Raw genomic sequence first — 14756 nt, forward strand, 5'->3', positions numbered from 1 at the left:
AATGTTATTGAGAATAGCTCCAATAATTCTCGGGTTCTGTTTTCAATTATTGATTCTGCCCTGAATATTTCCCCAGCTTCTTGTATTAATAGTTCCTCAGACACCTGGGAAAGGTTCTTGCAGTTTTTTATCAATAAGATAAAACAGCTTCGATCTATGATCGCCCTGCCTTCACATGATGTGTCTAAAATATTCACCTGCTCTGCTGTTTTTGATCAGTTTGAGCCTGTGTGTCTTGATCAGGTGGAGGAAGTATGTAATGGCACAAAGACATCATCATGTCCAAATGACATTATTCCAACACATCTCCTAAAAAAGATTTTTAATGTTGTCAGTTCTGACATTTTAGCTATTTTTAATAGCAGCCTTAGCTCAGGTGTTGTGCCAGCCTGTTTTAAACATGCTGTTGTACAGCCTGTACTTAAAAAACCTAATCTTGACTCCTCCGTCCTCACTAACTTCAGGCCTATTTCAAAGCTCCCCTTCCTGTCGAAAATTTTGGAAAAGATTGTGTTCGTTCAGCTGCAATCTTTTCTAAATGGACACAATGTTCTTGAGAGGTTTCAGTCTGGCTTTAAAACTCTTCATAGCACAGAAACTGCACTTTTAAAAGTTCTTAATGATCTTTTATTAGCCACTGACTCAGGTGACTCAGCTGTGCTTCTGCTTTTAGATCTGACCGCTGCCTTCGATACTGTTGACCACAGCATTCTAATCTCACGGTTGGAGCATTGTGGCGTAAAGGGCACTCCATTAGAGTGGTTCAGGTCATACCTGTCTGACAGGACTTTCTCTGTGAGCTTTGGTGATTTTATCTCTTCTTCAGCTCCCCTTACTTGTGGTGTTCCCCAGGGATCTATACTGGGGCCAATATTGTTCTCCATTTATATGCTGCCTTTAGGTCTAATTTTTAGAAAATATAACATTTGTTTTCATTCATATGCCGATGATACCCAGATCTATCTTCAACTGAAGGGAAACAGTCCTGCCTCACTAGAACCCTTACTTCAGTGTCTCGGTGAAGTTAAATCCTGGTTGGCCTCTAATTTCCTTAACTTCAATGAGAACAAAACCGAAGTGATAATTTTTGGACCAAGCGGCAATCTCAACACTTCTAATTTTAACCTGCACAGTCTTGAGCCTTTTGTCAAATCGCATGCCAAAAATTTGGGGGTTATATTTGACAGCAATTTCACCTTTGAAAAACAAATTAGCTCAGTCGTACAGCGGTCTTTCTTCAAACTGAGGCTTTTATCTAAGGTGAGATCATTTTAATCTTTTAAAAACTTTGAACGGGCGATTCATGCTTTCATTATATCCCAGCTGGACTACTGTAACTCCTTATATGCTGGAGTTAGCCAGACCTGCCTGGCAAGGCTGCAGTTGGTCCAGAATGCTGCAGCTCACCTTCTGACACGTACTAAGAGATGTGAACACATTTCCCCGGTGCTTGCCTCCCTTCATTGGCTCCCTGTCCGCTTCAGAATTAATTTTAAAATTTTATTGTTGACTTACAAAGCCCTGAATGGACAGGCTCCCGGGTATTTGTCTGACCTCTTGCAGACTTATACCCCCCTTAGATCTCTTAGATCAAGTGATCTTTTGCTTTTAGCTGTACCAAGGTCGAGGCTGGTTCATAGAGGTGATCGAGCATTTGCAGTCGTAGCGCCTAAGCTGTGGAATAATTTACCCCTACACATCAGACAGGCTCGTACTGTCAGTCTTTTTAAATCATATCTTAAAACACATTTTTATTTACTGGCTTTTAATACAGCATGAGAGTTATTTGTTATTTGTTAATTCATATTTGGTGTTTGCTTTTAATACTCTAAGTTGTTTTATTATGTATGTTCTATTCTTGTACAGCACTTTGGTCAACGCTCCTGTTGTAATTAAATGTGCTATATAAATAATTAAACTATTAAACTATTAACTATTAAACTATATAAACAATTACAGCAACATGATGCAACAAACACAGCAGTGCTACTAATCCAAAATACTCAAAGCTTCATAGAACTGAAACAAACATTTATTTTTAGCTCCATTCTGCTGCTGATACATACTTTAGGTTTCTGAATATTAAACTTGTTGCTGCCTTTCATAGTGTGTAACTTGAAGGCCCTGAGTACTTTCTCCCACACTGAAAACACTGGGATGATCACATTATTTGAACATTACCTAATAAGACTGATTCAGGACAGACAATTAGTGATTTTAAACTACACACAGCCGCTCTATCACGTGACGCATACTGCTCCAACGTGCTACGGTTATGAGCCAAGTTACGCCGTGTCACAAGTTTTGTGAGGTGCTTTTGTGATATTTAATGGATCGGATTACATTTTTTATTTCTCTCCGATGTCCGATCCAGTAATTTAGGTCAGTATCGGACCGATACTTTAAGTTGCTTGAAGACGTTTCATCTCTCATCTGAGAAGCTTCTTCAGTAGGGTCAAATGGAGAATCCCAAATTTAAACCTTGTGGGAGTGTCCCACCGAGAGGGACCCCCTATTGATCCTCTACCTAATCACATGAACCAAGGCGTGAAAACGGGTGTAGGTCACAATCAGCCAGGGTTTCGGGTGAGCTCATTGTGAAACCTGGCCCCACCCTATCATTTCACAATGAATCCACTGTCAACGACCATCTTTGAACAGATCGGTGGCTTACGACACCAACTGTCTTCCATCTACAATCTGGTTTTGAGATCCCTTCCCAGACGTCTTAACACCCACTCACATGCTGGGCCATCTGACCTCAGGAAATCACATGAAGTGAACAAGTTTTAATTTTTCAACTTAAATTTTCAAACCAACATGGAGAGGTTTCAAACAGCACATCAAGACATCGCACAGAACAAGACAGCTGAATGACAGGAAGTGGAGAAAGATGACAGAAGGTATAAGGAAAAAAAGTTAAAAAAAAAAAAAAGTAACTTCTGCTTCCACAAACATAAATCAAAGGACATCGTCTTCATCACAGGCACCAATTACCAGACACGTCAACTTAATAAAGTTTATTTGACACCTAACAAGTTTTTCAAAGCTTTAGAGAACAGACACTTCTCAGAGGAAGATCATTTCTGATTCTTCTACCTGCGACGTCGTTCTTTCAAAACCACAAAACCCTGGTTTGACTTCCTGCCAACAGTGAAGGAGGCTTGATGCTGGTGCACGCTCAGTAAGGCTGCTACTGTCTAAGAACAGATCTGAACTGGTCCTGTTTTTAATCTGTTAATCAGGAGGGAAATTATAGAGTTAGGACAAATGCACCAAATGCAAAGTTTTGCTATTTAAACCTGGAAAACATTCTGTTTGAGTACATTACCACGAATCAATGGTCACGAGACCTGGGTGATAAAAAAATACCAATCAAACCAAAAAACTCCAAAAACAACACAGACTAGAAAACCAAATAAAAACTGAGTAATCTGAGCTCATGAAATCTTTATTTTCTGTTCTGAGACTGTGATGGGAGCAACAGTAATCGCAGTGATTGTGGTGACAAATTCAGGTTTTTGAATACTTGGTTTTCAAAATTCAATTTCTAATATTTCTTATGTTGTGTTTTCTTTATGTTTTATGTTTTTTCTGTACTGTTCTTGAATGCCCTCACCCAGATTTAACAGAGAACAGCTGAAGCTGCATACCTGTGGTAAACAGGAAACTGTGGGTGGAAAGATTACTGTGAGAAAGAAGCTGAAGAGGTGCCAGTTGCAGGGTATGCTGCCTGGCAGGAAACGAGTCAGCCAGACTGTTTTCTGTCTGTGATGCTCCTGCAGTGTGATGTGCATCGCCTGTTCAAGATGAAGTCTGTTTTCTTTTCCTTTCAGTAACTAACACAAATTCATTCTTTTATGAATATTTATTATTTCTTCTCACTCAAAAAGATTTACCATCACAACTGTGAGCTGAGCTCTCCAGAGGAGGTGGTGACTGTTAAGCGTGCATGTGTCAGTATTGCAGGTTCGTTTTAGTTGTAAAATTTTGATAAATGTCAATTGCATGATCTACAGATGAAGATTTACATGTGTTCAAACATTTGTGTATAACTGAATATTAAAAGTTAACGTTCCACCCTAACACGCCCTAACACCAAGCTATGTGAAAAAACGTGCAAATATAAACCTGTAAAATTAACATTTTTGTTTGGTTCAGTACTTTACAGTCGAATATGTATTATTTAGAAAATGTTGATGTAAATTAGACATTGCTTTGTTGTTTTTCTATTTACACTTTTTTGATTACAAGATTTTACACAATTTTACTGTTAATTTCACAAACATTTTTTACAGTGTATATCAGGTAGGGAGAGATGAGGTGCGGGTGGACATTGGATAATTAAATGTCAGCGACTTGATTGGATGGCTGAAATGCGGAGATGTGACATCCATCCATCTAAGAGTCTGTTGTGGTCAGTGCTATCCTCTATGCTGTTGCATGCTGGGGTAGCGGGCTAAGGGTCGCAGATGCCAACCGACTCAATAAACTGATCTAGAAGGCTAGTGATGTTGTGGGGACGGAGCTGGACTCTCTTAAGTTGGTGTTGGAGAGGTGAAGGTGAAGTGAAGGTCTGAGCTGGTATTAAATACTGCCGCACCGTTTGTTGTCAATGAGCTGCAGGTGTTATGGGAAATGCGGGTGGACTCAGAGAGCAGAACGCACGGAGGCACAGAGCTGCTATGAAGGAAATTTATTTAGAGTGAAGGGCGAATTTTCATGGACAGTTTATTTAGAACAGAATGTGAATGGGAACGCGGAGCCGGGACGTGCAGGTGAAGAAACACACTGGCAGAGAAGAGGAACATGAGAATTAGGAGGGTCTTGCCCAAAAACCAAGAAAGACATAAACAAGACTTTACCGAGAGTTGAAGAGCTTGGTACTGTTTGCCAAAACCTCCGGAAGGTAACGAACCACATGAGGCGACCTGGAGAAACAGAAAGACTAAATCCTGGGGAGGAAACAAAACTCTGTACAGTCACCAGCGAAAATAATCCACAGGCTCCAGTAGGCAGGCGGGCAGGTTTACAGGTACTCAATACAGGACAATACTCCAACACCAGACCTCTGTCGGCAGCTCCTAAAGAACGCTTCTGAAGAAAGCGTCTGATGAGTAACAGGTGTGCCAGGTTCAGTGAATCGCTTCCCCGCCTACCTATGCCAACAAAGAAGACACAAAACACACACAGACAAAACACCACACAACCATGACCCGGCTCCTAACAGCAGGTGAGGAGAAAGTGGACCTGGAGTCCGATGCTCCACTTAGAGGTGGAGTTAGCATCTTGGGAGGCAAGGCTCAAGCCTGCCATGAACTGGAAACTGCTGGTCAATCATTCCACCCTGGAATGGAGTGCTATTGCCTTTTTCTCTGTTTTATTGCTCCTGTTTGCTGGAACCCAGGGTGTCTGTGCCTTGCAAACAAAGCAGCAGTATGCTTTCTGTAAGCAATGACTTAGACTGAGCCCATCTGGATTTATAGGTCTAAATGTTTGTGTCATATTTGTAAATACTTGTGTATCAATGAATGACCAAAGTCAGACATATTCAGATTCTGCTCTTCTATGTGTCAAATCAAGCTGGCTAAACGAAAGCACCAGATTTTATCACCATAAAATCTTTCTGAACAAGATACAGTGAACTGTACAAATTTTCCTTTGCACACAATTTTCTGACTGTATTTTGTAGCCATAGCAGGTAGATAACTTGTCTCTATAAATGATTTTATGCCTGTTATTTGTCTAAGTAAAATGCCAAACGGCTGCTGCTGTGCTCTGTATTGTTGTTTGACCCCTTTGAAAATGAACCTACAAAGACAACTTTGTGTGCACATCAATTTATTTCATATTTCCAACACACTCCAAAATTAGCATCTACGTTTTAACATGGTGAGTCTTACTGAAACAGTTCAAAACAATTCTCTGTACACTTTCAATGTCACGTCCGCTGAGGCAGATGTGTGGGGTTGTAGGACCCAAGATGCAGGCAGCTGAGATGCGAGTGATTTTATTCATGAAGTGGAATATAAACGGAAATGGGAAAGGAGTAGACGGACACTAAACAAAACCTAAACTGGAGAAAGCTAACAAAACGCAGACCTGAAATGGCAAAGCGGGGAGATGCAGGCTGTAGACACAGAATGAAGCAGGGAATGAACACAGATGCCGGAGAGCGACAACGCAGACAAACCAGCAACTAACAGAGGAAAACACAAGGCTTAAATACACTGAGGGATAACGAGGGCATGAGACACAGAAGGAGAGCACAGCTGGGAGTAATCAGACATGACGACACACACCAATACATAGACTGAACTTGGAGGTACAATATAACAGAACCGAAAAACGTAAGAATAAACAAAGATACATCATGAAATCAAAGATTAACAATACAAAACAGAAAACACTGGGTCACAGACCCAGGACCGTGACATTCAAAGCCCGCTACCCATTGTTAACTCTTCATTAGCCAAGATAACCACAGCTGTATAGATCGTCTTATTGCCCTATTTATGGGCACAAACGGAATGCAAAGCAAGCTTTAATATTGATTTTCCAGGTGATATAAAACCAGTTACAGAAAACAGGGAATTCAGGGAAATGCTTAGAATTATAAACACAAGGACTACAAACACTACGAAGGGTATCTTGGAGCTAGAAGGATGAGAAGAGACCGAGACAATAGATACAAGCGGTAATGCAGGAAACAGGTGGGGAACACATCTGAAATTAATGATGGCAGTTCAGACAAAATATATAATACAAAGCACAAGAGACAAAAGGCTACCAAAATAATAATAAGGACAGAGAAGTAAAGAAGAGAGAGGATAAAAGAAGAAGATTTTACCAAAAATCCTGCTGCTGGATACTAACAGAAATAACAATTACTTGAAATAAATGAGCTAAGGTTGCTGAAATAACCATTAAACATACAGAGGAAACTGGAGATGATGATCATTGAAATTTAATACAATTTACATAAAATAAGTGCTCAGAGGTTTTTGGGATGACCTGACTGCCAAGACTTGCTGCCAGAAGGACTTTAGACCTTGAGAATATCATATTCATAATGGTGGACTCAGTGTTTATATATTAATATTCCTACACCGCCCCCTGGTGGTTAGAAACACCCTGTGACATGCTTTTACAGCACAAAGCCTTTATGTTGCAACAACCTTTGTGTGATTGCCCAGCACTACTGCCAATGTTACGGTAAGTGGAGCCAGGTAAGGAAGATAACCTGGGCGTTCTGCTTCTGTACAGGAAAGTGGCACATTAATGCTCACTAAAGCTGTTCACTGTTATAGTACTGACCTGAACCATTACTTTAGAAATTACTGAGAGCATCAGGCTACAAAGTTTTTAAAGTATTTTCAGACAAAATAGATTTGTTGAAATGTAAAATATATTGAGTTGCATTAGTTAAACCAGAAGAGCCCTCAAAGAACACATCTTCCAACAAGACCTGAGCTCTGACTCCAGATTATAAAGACAGACACTACATGTACCTGTGATAATGGACTGTAGTTTTCTTATTTGAATATCTGAGCTCTTCACTAGGCTCTATGAAACTTGACTGAAGTTTTTGTGTAATGTTACTGGAGAGGAAAACATACATCAGTGTAGATGGAGTTATTATTCTAAGCTACACTTTGACAGTGTCCCCCAGTAACATGAAGAAACACATAAATTCAAATGTGGATTAACATGGTTTATTTTATTTAACAACAGCCACACTACTACAAGTAAAATCAGCCTTAGTTATGCCATTAATTATAAAACAAAAATTCTTCTTCTACAATTAATAAACAGAGTAAATAAAAGCTGTAAAGCATTTTTTTTATACAATATATAATCGGTTTAAATAATAAAAAATGAGTAAATGCTGTTATACTTGTTAATAAGAGGTTGCTTCCTGACCCTGTAAGACCCAACCCATCAAAAATAGCCAGAAAATTCTGTTTTTGGAGCTGATTTATGTTTATTAATAATGGATTGGATTTATATAGCGCTTTTCAAGGCACCCAAAGCGCTTTACAATGCCATTATTCATTCACGCTCACATTCATACACTGGTGGAGGCAAGCTACGGTTGTAGCCACAGCTGCCCTGGGGCATTAACCCTTCTAACAAAATCCACATTTCCTTGTGATATCATGTTGTTTATTACATATGTTATTTATTGCATTTGATACATTGGGCGTTTTTGGTAACCCAACCTTATAAACAGTAAATTTGCACAATAAATGAAATCAGCAGCAGGACCACTCTCAGCATCGACCGAGTGTGTTTGCTTTTGGAACTGTGTCTTAATTCTACCTATTTCACATACAAGGGTCAGTTCTACAGGCAGAAACATGGGTGTGCCACTGGTTCCCCAGTTTCACCCACTGTGGCCAGCTTCTACATGGAAAAAGAGGAAAAGAGGGCTTTGCTATCCTACCCTGGAACACCACCAAGTCATTGGTTCAGATATGGGTGAAAATCAAATCTGCACTACAAAATCAGTAGTGTTAAATTGACACTAGAAAAGTGTCTATGTGTGTCCAGCCTTCTGACTGTTAAATGTTCACTTTTGACAGTGTTATATTTTTAACTGTATCTTAGTGTTAAACATTAACAACGACTCACACTTAGCATTGTTGATTTTCTAACACCGGAAAATAACTAAAAATGCTAGTAATTTTTCAGTTTTAGAAATCAACACTGGAGACTGAATGAAGCTCAGTCTGACCTAAAATGGCCTTGGCTGCTGACGTCTTCTCTGCTGCTCTCCTCCCACACAGAACCAGGTTCAGACTGGACTTCAGTGTCTTGGGTTTAGCCTCTTCTTCTAACATTAGATACTGTCCCCAGTTTTCACTCACAGTCTTTGCATCAACTGATAAATTTTTAGAATACTTTTTGCCAAACGTAATTAAGTGCAGCTTTTGTTTGTCGTGATTGAGGAGGTTTTTTTTGTTTTTACTGTTATATCTTCTTTTATTAAGTGTTAGGATAACTATTGAAAATTAAAGGCATCTTGTCCAGACAAGACAAGACCAGTTACCTGGATGGGATCTGAAGAAATTTCAGTCTGGAGTTGGTGTTGGTGAGGGGTGTTGAGCAGGGCCCAGTGTATTTATTTGTTTATGTAGAGATGGTGTTCAAGTATGACCAAAAGGGGCAGTATTGGGTGTCTCTTCATATTCTCTTTTTGGGTGGTATTTTAGCCTTTTAGCCCTCTGTGGGCCCTAAAACCTATTGAAGTTTTTCAGTAAATCATCTACACCCAAACAAACAACATAAATAAAAGAACAGGAACAGACAGAATTCCATTTGTCATGGAGTAATATTGAAGCAGTATGATTTTTAGTTGAGACTGTTAAGCCACAGTGCAGTTACCTTCAAGTTCAATAGCAGTGCTAATAAAGCACATCGTTTCTTTCAGTAAGTGAAAAGGTCATTAAGTGCATAATGGACAAAGGACCAAATTTACAAAAGAAGGTAAAAGCATATGAGTGCAATCCCCACAGTGTTGAACGTGAGGTTTGGTTGGCTTTATGGGTGATTTACAAAAGTTGTGTAGTTTTCTACAGCTTTTAACATCCATGTAGAATACTAAAAATGACACCTTCAACACAGCATTCAACTTCTTATTGGACTGTGGTGGGCGTGGTCTGTGGTGCTTTGCAGGGAGGGCGGACACACCTGCCCGGCATCCACAATTACCCCCGCTGACCTACACAAGGGCAATTGGGGTTGTTGTGAGTTAGTTTTTGTGGTGTGACGTGTGGCTGACAGCCGAGAGCTGCAGCCAGAATAAATAAAATGACTCTAACACAGAATCTGTGGTTCCGCCGTGTTTCAGTCACACCACATGGACTTAACTGGCTTAAATATAAACAATATAATATGATCAACTTATCTCTAATAATCGGCTATGTACCACAGGCCTTCAAGCTGGCTGTAGTTACCAAAACTGTTACTCAAAAAGCATCTCTAGACCCAGCTGTCTTAGCTAATTATAGGCCAATCTCCAACCTTCCTTTCATATCAAACATCCTTGAAAGAGTAGTTGTCAAACAGCTAACAGATCATCTGCAGAGGAATGGCTTATTTGAAGAGTTTCAGTCAATACTGGCTTCCTGTTAAATCCAGAATTCAAAATCCTGCTCCTCACATACAAGGTCTTAAATAATCAGGCCCCATCTTATCTTAATGACCTTGTAGTACCATATCACCCTATTAGAGCACTTCGCTCTCGCACTGCAGGCCTACTTGTTGTTCCTAGAGTATTTAAAAGTAGAATGGGAGGCAGAGCCTTCAGTTTTCAGGCCCCTCTTCTGTGGAACCAGCTTCCAGTTTGGATTCAGGAGACAGACACTATCTCTACTTTCAAGATTAGGCTTCAAACTTTCCTTTTTGCTAAAGCATATAGTTAGGGCTGGACCAGGTGACCCTGAATCCTCCCTTAGTTATGCTGCAATAGACGTAGGCTGCCGGGGATTCCCATGATGCATTGAGTTTTTCCTTTCCAGTCACCTTTCTCACTCACTATGTGTTAATAGACCTCTCTGCATTGAATCATATCTGTTATTAATCTCTGTCTCTCTTCCACAGCATGTCTGTAACCATTGTTGGGAAGGTTACTTTTAAAATGTATTCCACTACAGATTACAGATTACATGCCCCAAAATGTATTCTGTAACGTATTCCATTACGTTACTCAATGACAGTAACGTATTCTGAATACTTTGGATTACTTAATATATTATCATGCTTTTTACAAATACATGAATGCACTATTGCTGTGTGATTTATTACTGTTACTGAAGGTCACTCTCCATACCAATACCAGCTAGATGTTTAAATCTTAATATAAATGAGGAACAGTAGGTGGACATTAGGTAAGGCTGCACTTTTTGCAGTGATCTCGTATAGAAAACTATACCGCGTGTATATAAAACAGGTCCGAACCGTAGTAAAGGGACCTCTGGCTAATACATCGGGTTCGTGTCGGGCTCGTAGCTGAAAACTAGCTTTACTTTGTTGTCTGGGTCAACTTTGCTAGCGAGAGACAGAGAGAGGCGTTGAAAGGCTGCTCCAACTGAGCTTATTGTTTCAGAGGAAAACACGAACACAGTGTACAGTCGAGTCTTAATAGCTTACTTACAACTGGGCTCGTCAGGCTGCTGTGGTTATTATTATATTTACATGCTTCCAGCTCCCGTTTCTGCTCGGTGACAGCTCGGACTTTTCCACTCTCCTTTTTCTCCCTCCCTCGCTCACAGACACATACCGCGTATGGCAGTCCATTCACCCTGCAGCACGGACTACACTGCCCATGAGTAGGGATGGGTATTGATAAGATTTTCACGATTCCGATTCCATTTTCGATTCTGTTTAACAATTCGATTCTTTATCGATTCTCTTATCGATTCTTTTTAAAAAAGGAGAACACTAAGGTCGATTAGCTTAGAACTTTGTTTTATATCTTCTCTTTGAACAAGATAGAAATTTAGGAGTAACATGGCCTTACAAACCCAACAGTGAGATCTTAAGAGATCCACAGCCTACGGCTCTTTAATGGGGTGTCACAGGGTCCCCAGGAAAAAAAATTGTAAATGTAAAATAATAAAATAAATATTCTTCTGTAGCAATAACAAAGTATAACATAAATTATTCTGTAGCAATTACACAAGAATATCCAGTAATGTCCCTGCCTACAATTAAACACATTCACTTACCGAAAATCGGGGGCATCTGCTGTGGCAAATGGGTGCAAGCCTTTGACCACAAACTTAGTCACTGCTCGGTGACATTCATCCTGGCCTGAAAGGAGACGCTACCGGTAGACTGCAGCGAGAACTGCCAGCATCTGAGCCAGCCAGACTCTGTCTGTCTCATCATGGTCACCTAAATGCACAGTAATGGCAGGTTTTGTAATAAGGCAGATCGCGCTAACATAACATGCGCTGTTAGTTGATTATTTACCTGCCGCATTAACGGGAGAGGACGTGCAAACGTTACCGCTGCTGCTGGGTTGAGATTCACGAGTCCGGAGCAAAATTAAAAACACGACATTCATTTAAAGTCATCGCGTGTTTTGTGAGCAAATGCTTTTGCATATTCGTAGTGTTTCCTCCCTTAAATGAAACATCTACTTTGCAAGTTGTCATCCGTTCTCGTAAAGTATGACCAAACTTTTGAGCGTTTGAGCCGCCATGTTTCCTGCCAGGTAAACGACGCTCCGCAACATGGTGACGTCTTTCGGGGCGACTGGAATCGATAAGGGAAGCGTTTGTAAAAATGTCAAACGATTCCAAGGAATTGAAACAGTGGGAACCGGTTCTCAACAAGAACCGGGTTTCCATACCCATCCCTACCCATGAGGCTACATTCTTTAGGGCTATGCCTGTAACACTCTGCCTATTGCCTTCATAAATTCATAAATCATTTTTTGAATAATAATTATTAAAAAAACATAAAAAAAAAGCCTAACATATGAAACAGGAAAATACCACCGTGTAATCCATGTATTTCAACAAAGTAACTGTATTCTGAATACCACCTTTTTAAACGGTAACTGTAACGGAATACAGTTACTCATATTTTGTATTTTAAATACGTAACGGCGGTACATGTATTCTGTTACTCCCCAACACTGCCTGTTATCCTGTCTTCCTTCTCTCACCCCAACCAATCGCAGCAGATGGCCCCGCCCCTCCCTGAGCCTGGTTCTGCCGGAGGTTTCTTCCCGTTAAAAGGGAGTTTTTCCTTCCCACTGTCATCAAAGTGCTTGCTCATAGGGGGTCATATGATTGTTGGGTTTTGTCAGTGTGCTTTTTATTATTGTAGGGTCTACCTTACAATATAAAGCGCCTTTAGGTGACTGTTTTTGTGATTTTGCGCAGTATTAAAGAGAATCAAGGATCAGAGCATTTTATCAGTGCTCAGTTCAAAGCCCGCATCTCTGATGGTATGAGGGGGAGTCTGCGTCTATGGGATTGGTAGCGTACACGTCTGGAAAGTCACCGTCAATACTGAAAGGTATCTACAGCTTTTAGAGCAGTATATGCTCCCATCTAGAAAAGTATTTTAAGGGAAGTCCTTCATGTTTCAGCAGGATGATGCTAAACTGCATTAGACAAGGATGGGACAACAATCCTCTCCCAGAAGTTGAGCTGCTGCTCTCCTCAGCTCAAAGACGTTTATGCACTGTTGTTGCTGCACAGTAGAAACAATGGGTTTTATGTCTTTTGTATTGTGTTGTAGACTAAACATGTACACAAAACATTTGACATTTCATACCTGTGTTAAACAGGAAGCTGTGGGTGAAAACATTACTGTAAGAAAGAAACCACTTCTGTTGTGTGGTGCACGCTGTGATCATGAGGACATGAGCCATAGCCACATGTGGGATGGGTGTGTGAAGGAAGTAGCCTGGCTTTGATAAGATGCACTTAGAGTTGGATGTGCACTGCTTTTCTTTTGTTTTTAATCATTGTGCTCCCAAAGAGAAATTCAATTAATTTAATTTAGAAAGCTCCAATTCACAGCAACAGTCACCTCAAAACACTTTATCTTGTAAGAAAAAAATCCAAGAATCAGATGATCACATTTGAGCAATCAGTTGGTGACAGTGGGAAGGAAAACCTCACTTTTAGGAGGAGGAAACCTCTGGCAGAACCAGGCTGCGAGAGGGGCGGGCATCTGCTACGACCAGCTGGGGATGCAAAGAACAAGAAAGGAGGGTATAAATCACTGGCCATCGTTCCCCTTTAATTAGAGGAGTTAATAGAAATGAAATACATGACATGGTTAAATAACATAAGAGTCTGCAGTCAGTCCTTCAAACACAGGCATATTTATAAGAATAATATAGACCATAAGTAAATAACAGTATATAAATAAGACAGAAAACTTATATACAAATATGGAAATAAAATGTATTCAATTACAGAGCAGTGTCTCTGCTTTCTTAGTTTTTGAAGATTTTAAAACTACTTGGTTTTACAAAGACTTGATACTACAGAAGGAAGTTGGAGCAGAGATTACAGGGACGTGAGGAAAGGGCTGAGAAAAATCACTGAAGGTGGGGGTGAAACTGTGGGGGATATGCATAGAGCAAACGAGTTAAAACAACAGGTTTAACTCCGCCTCCTCCTGCTCAAACATCATCAGATCACACCATCTGTACTCCTGTGAGACCTCCAAATTCCTCCAGCAAACCCCCATCACTCTGACCTCCATCCCCCTCCATGCCACCCTGTATCACAGCCCCAAATACCACCACGCCCCCGGTTAGTCAGACCAGCCAGCACGCCCACTCAGGTGAGAAGATAGTTGAAAAGCTCAAAAAGGGCAAACCAGCTAAACCTGACGACATCGGCCCCAGAGTGCTGAAGGCTGTGTGGAGAACTACAGCACCACCTCTACAACCTGAGGCTACGTCCACACTAATGTGTTTTCATTTGAAAACACATCGTTTTCTCCCGTCCACACCAAGATGGCGTTTTCACTGATGGAAAACGCATACATTTGAAAACGGTGCTTTCGCGTCGCGGTCTGGACAGCGAAAATGGAGACTTTCTGAAACGATGATGCATGTTAGTCATATGATGCAGTCATGTGACCAATTAAACTCAGATAGCGGAGGGTATTATACCGGCTAGTGTGGATGTAGCCTGAGCCTGCTCCTCACTGCCTGAGACCCACCCAGTGGCACTGAATGACTGCAGGCCTGTAGCACTGATCTCTGGTATCATGAA

The sequence above is a fragment of the Oreochromis aureus genome, linkage group 12 (genome assembly GCF_013358895.1).
Source record: "Oreochromis aureus strain Israel breed Guangdong linkage group 12, ZZ_aureus, whole genome shotgun sequence".
Classification (NCBI taxonomy): Eukaryota; Metazoa; Chordata; class Actinopteri; order Cichliformes; family Cichlidae; genus Oreochromis; species Oreochromis aureus.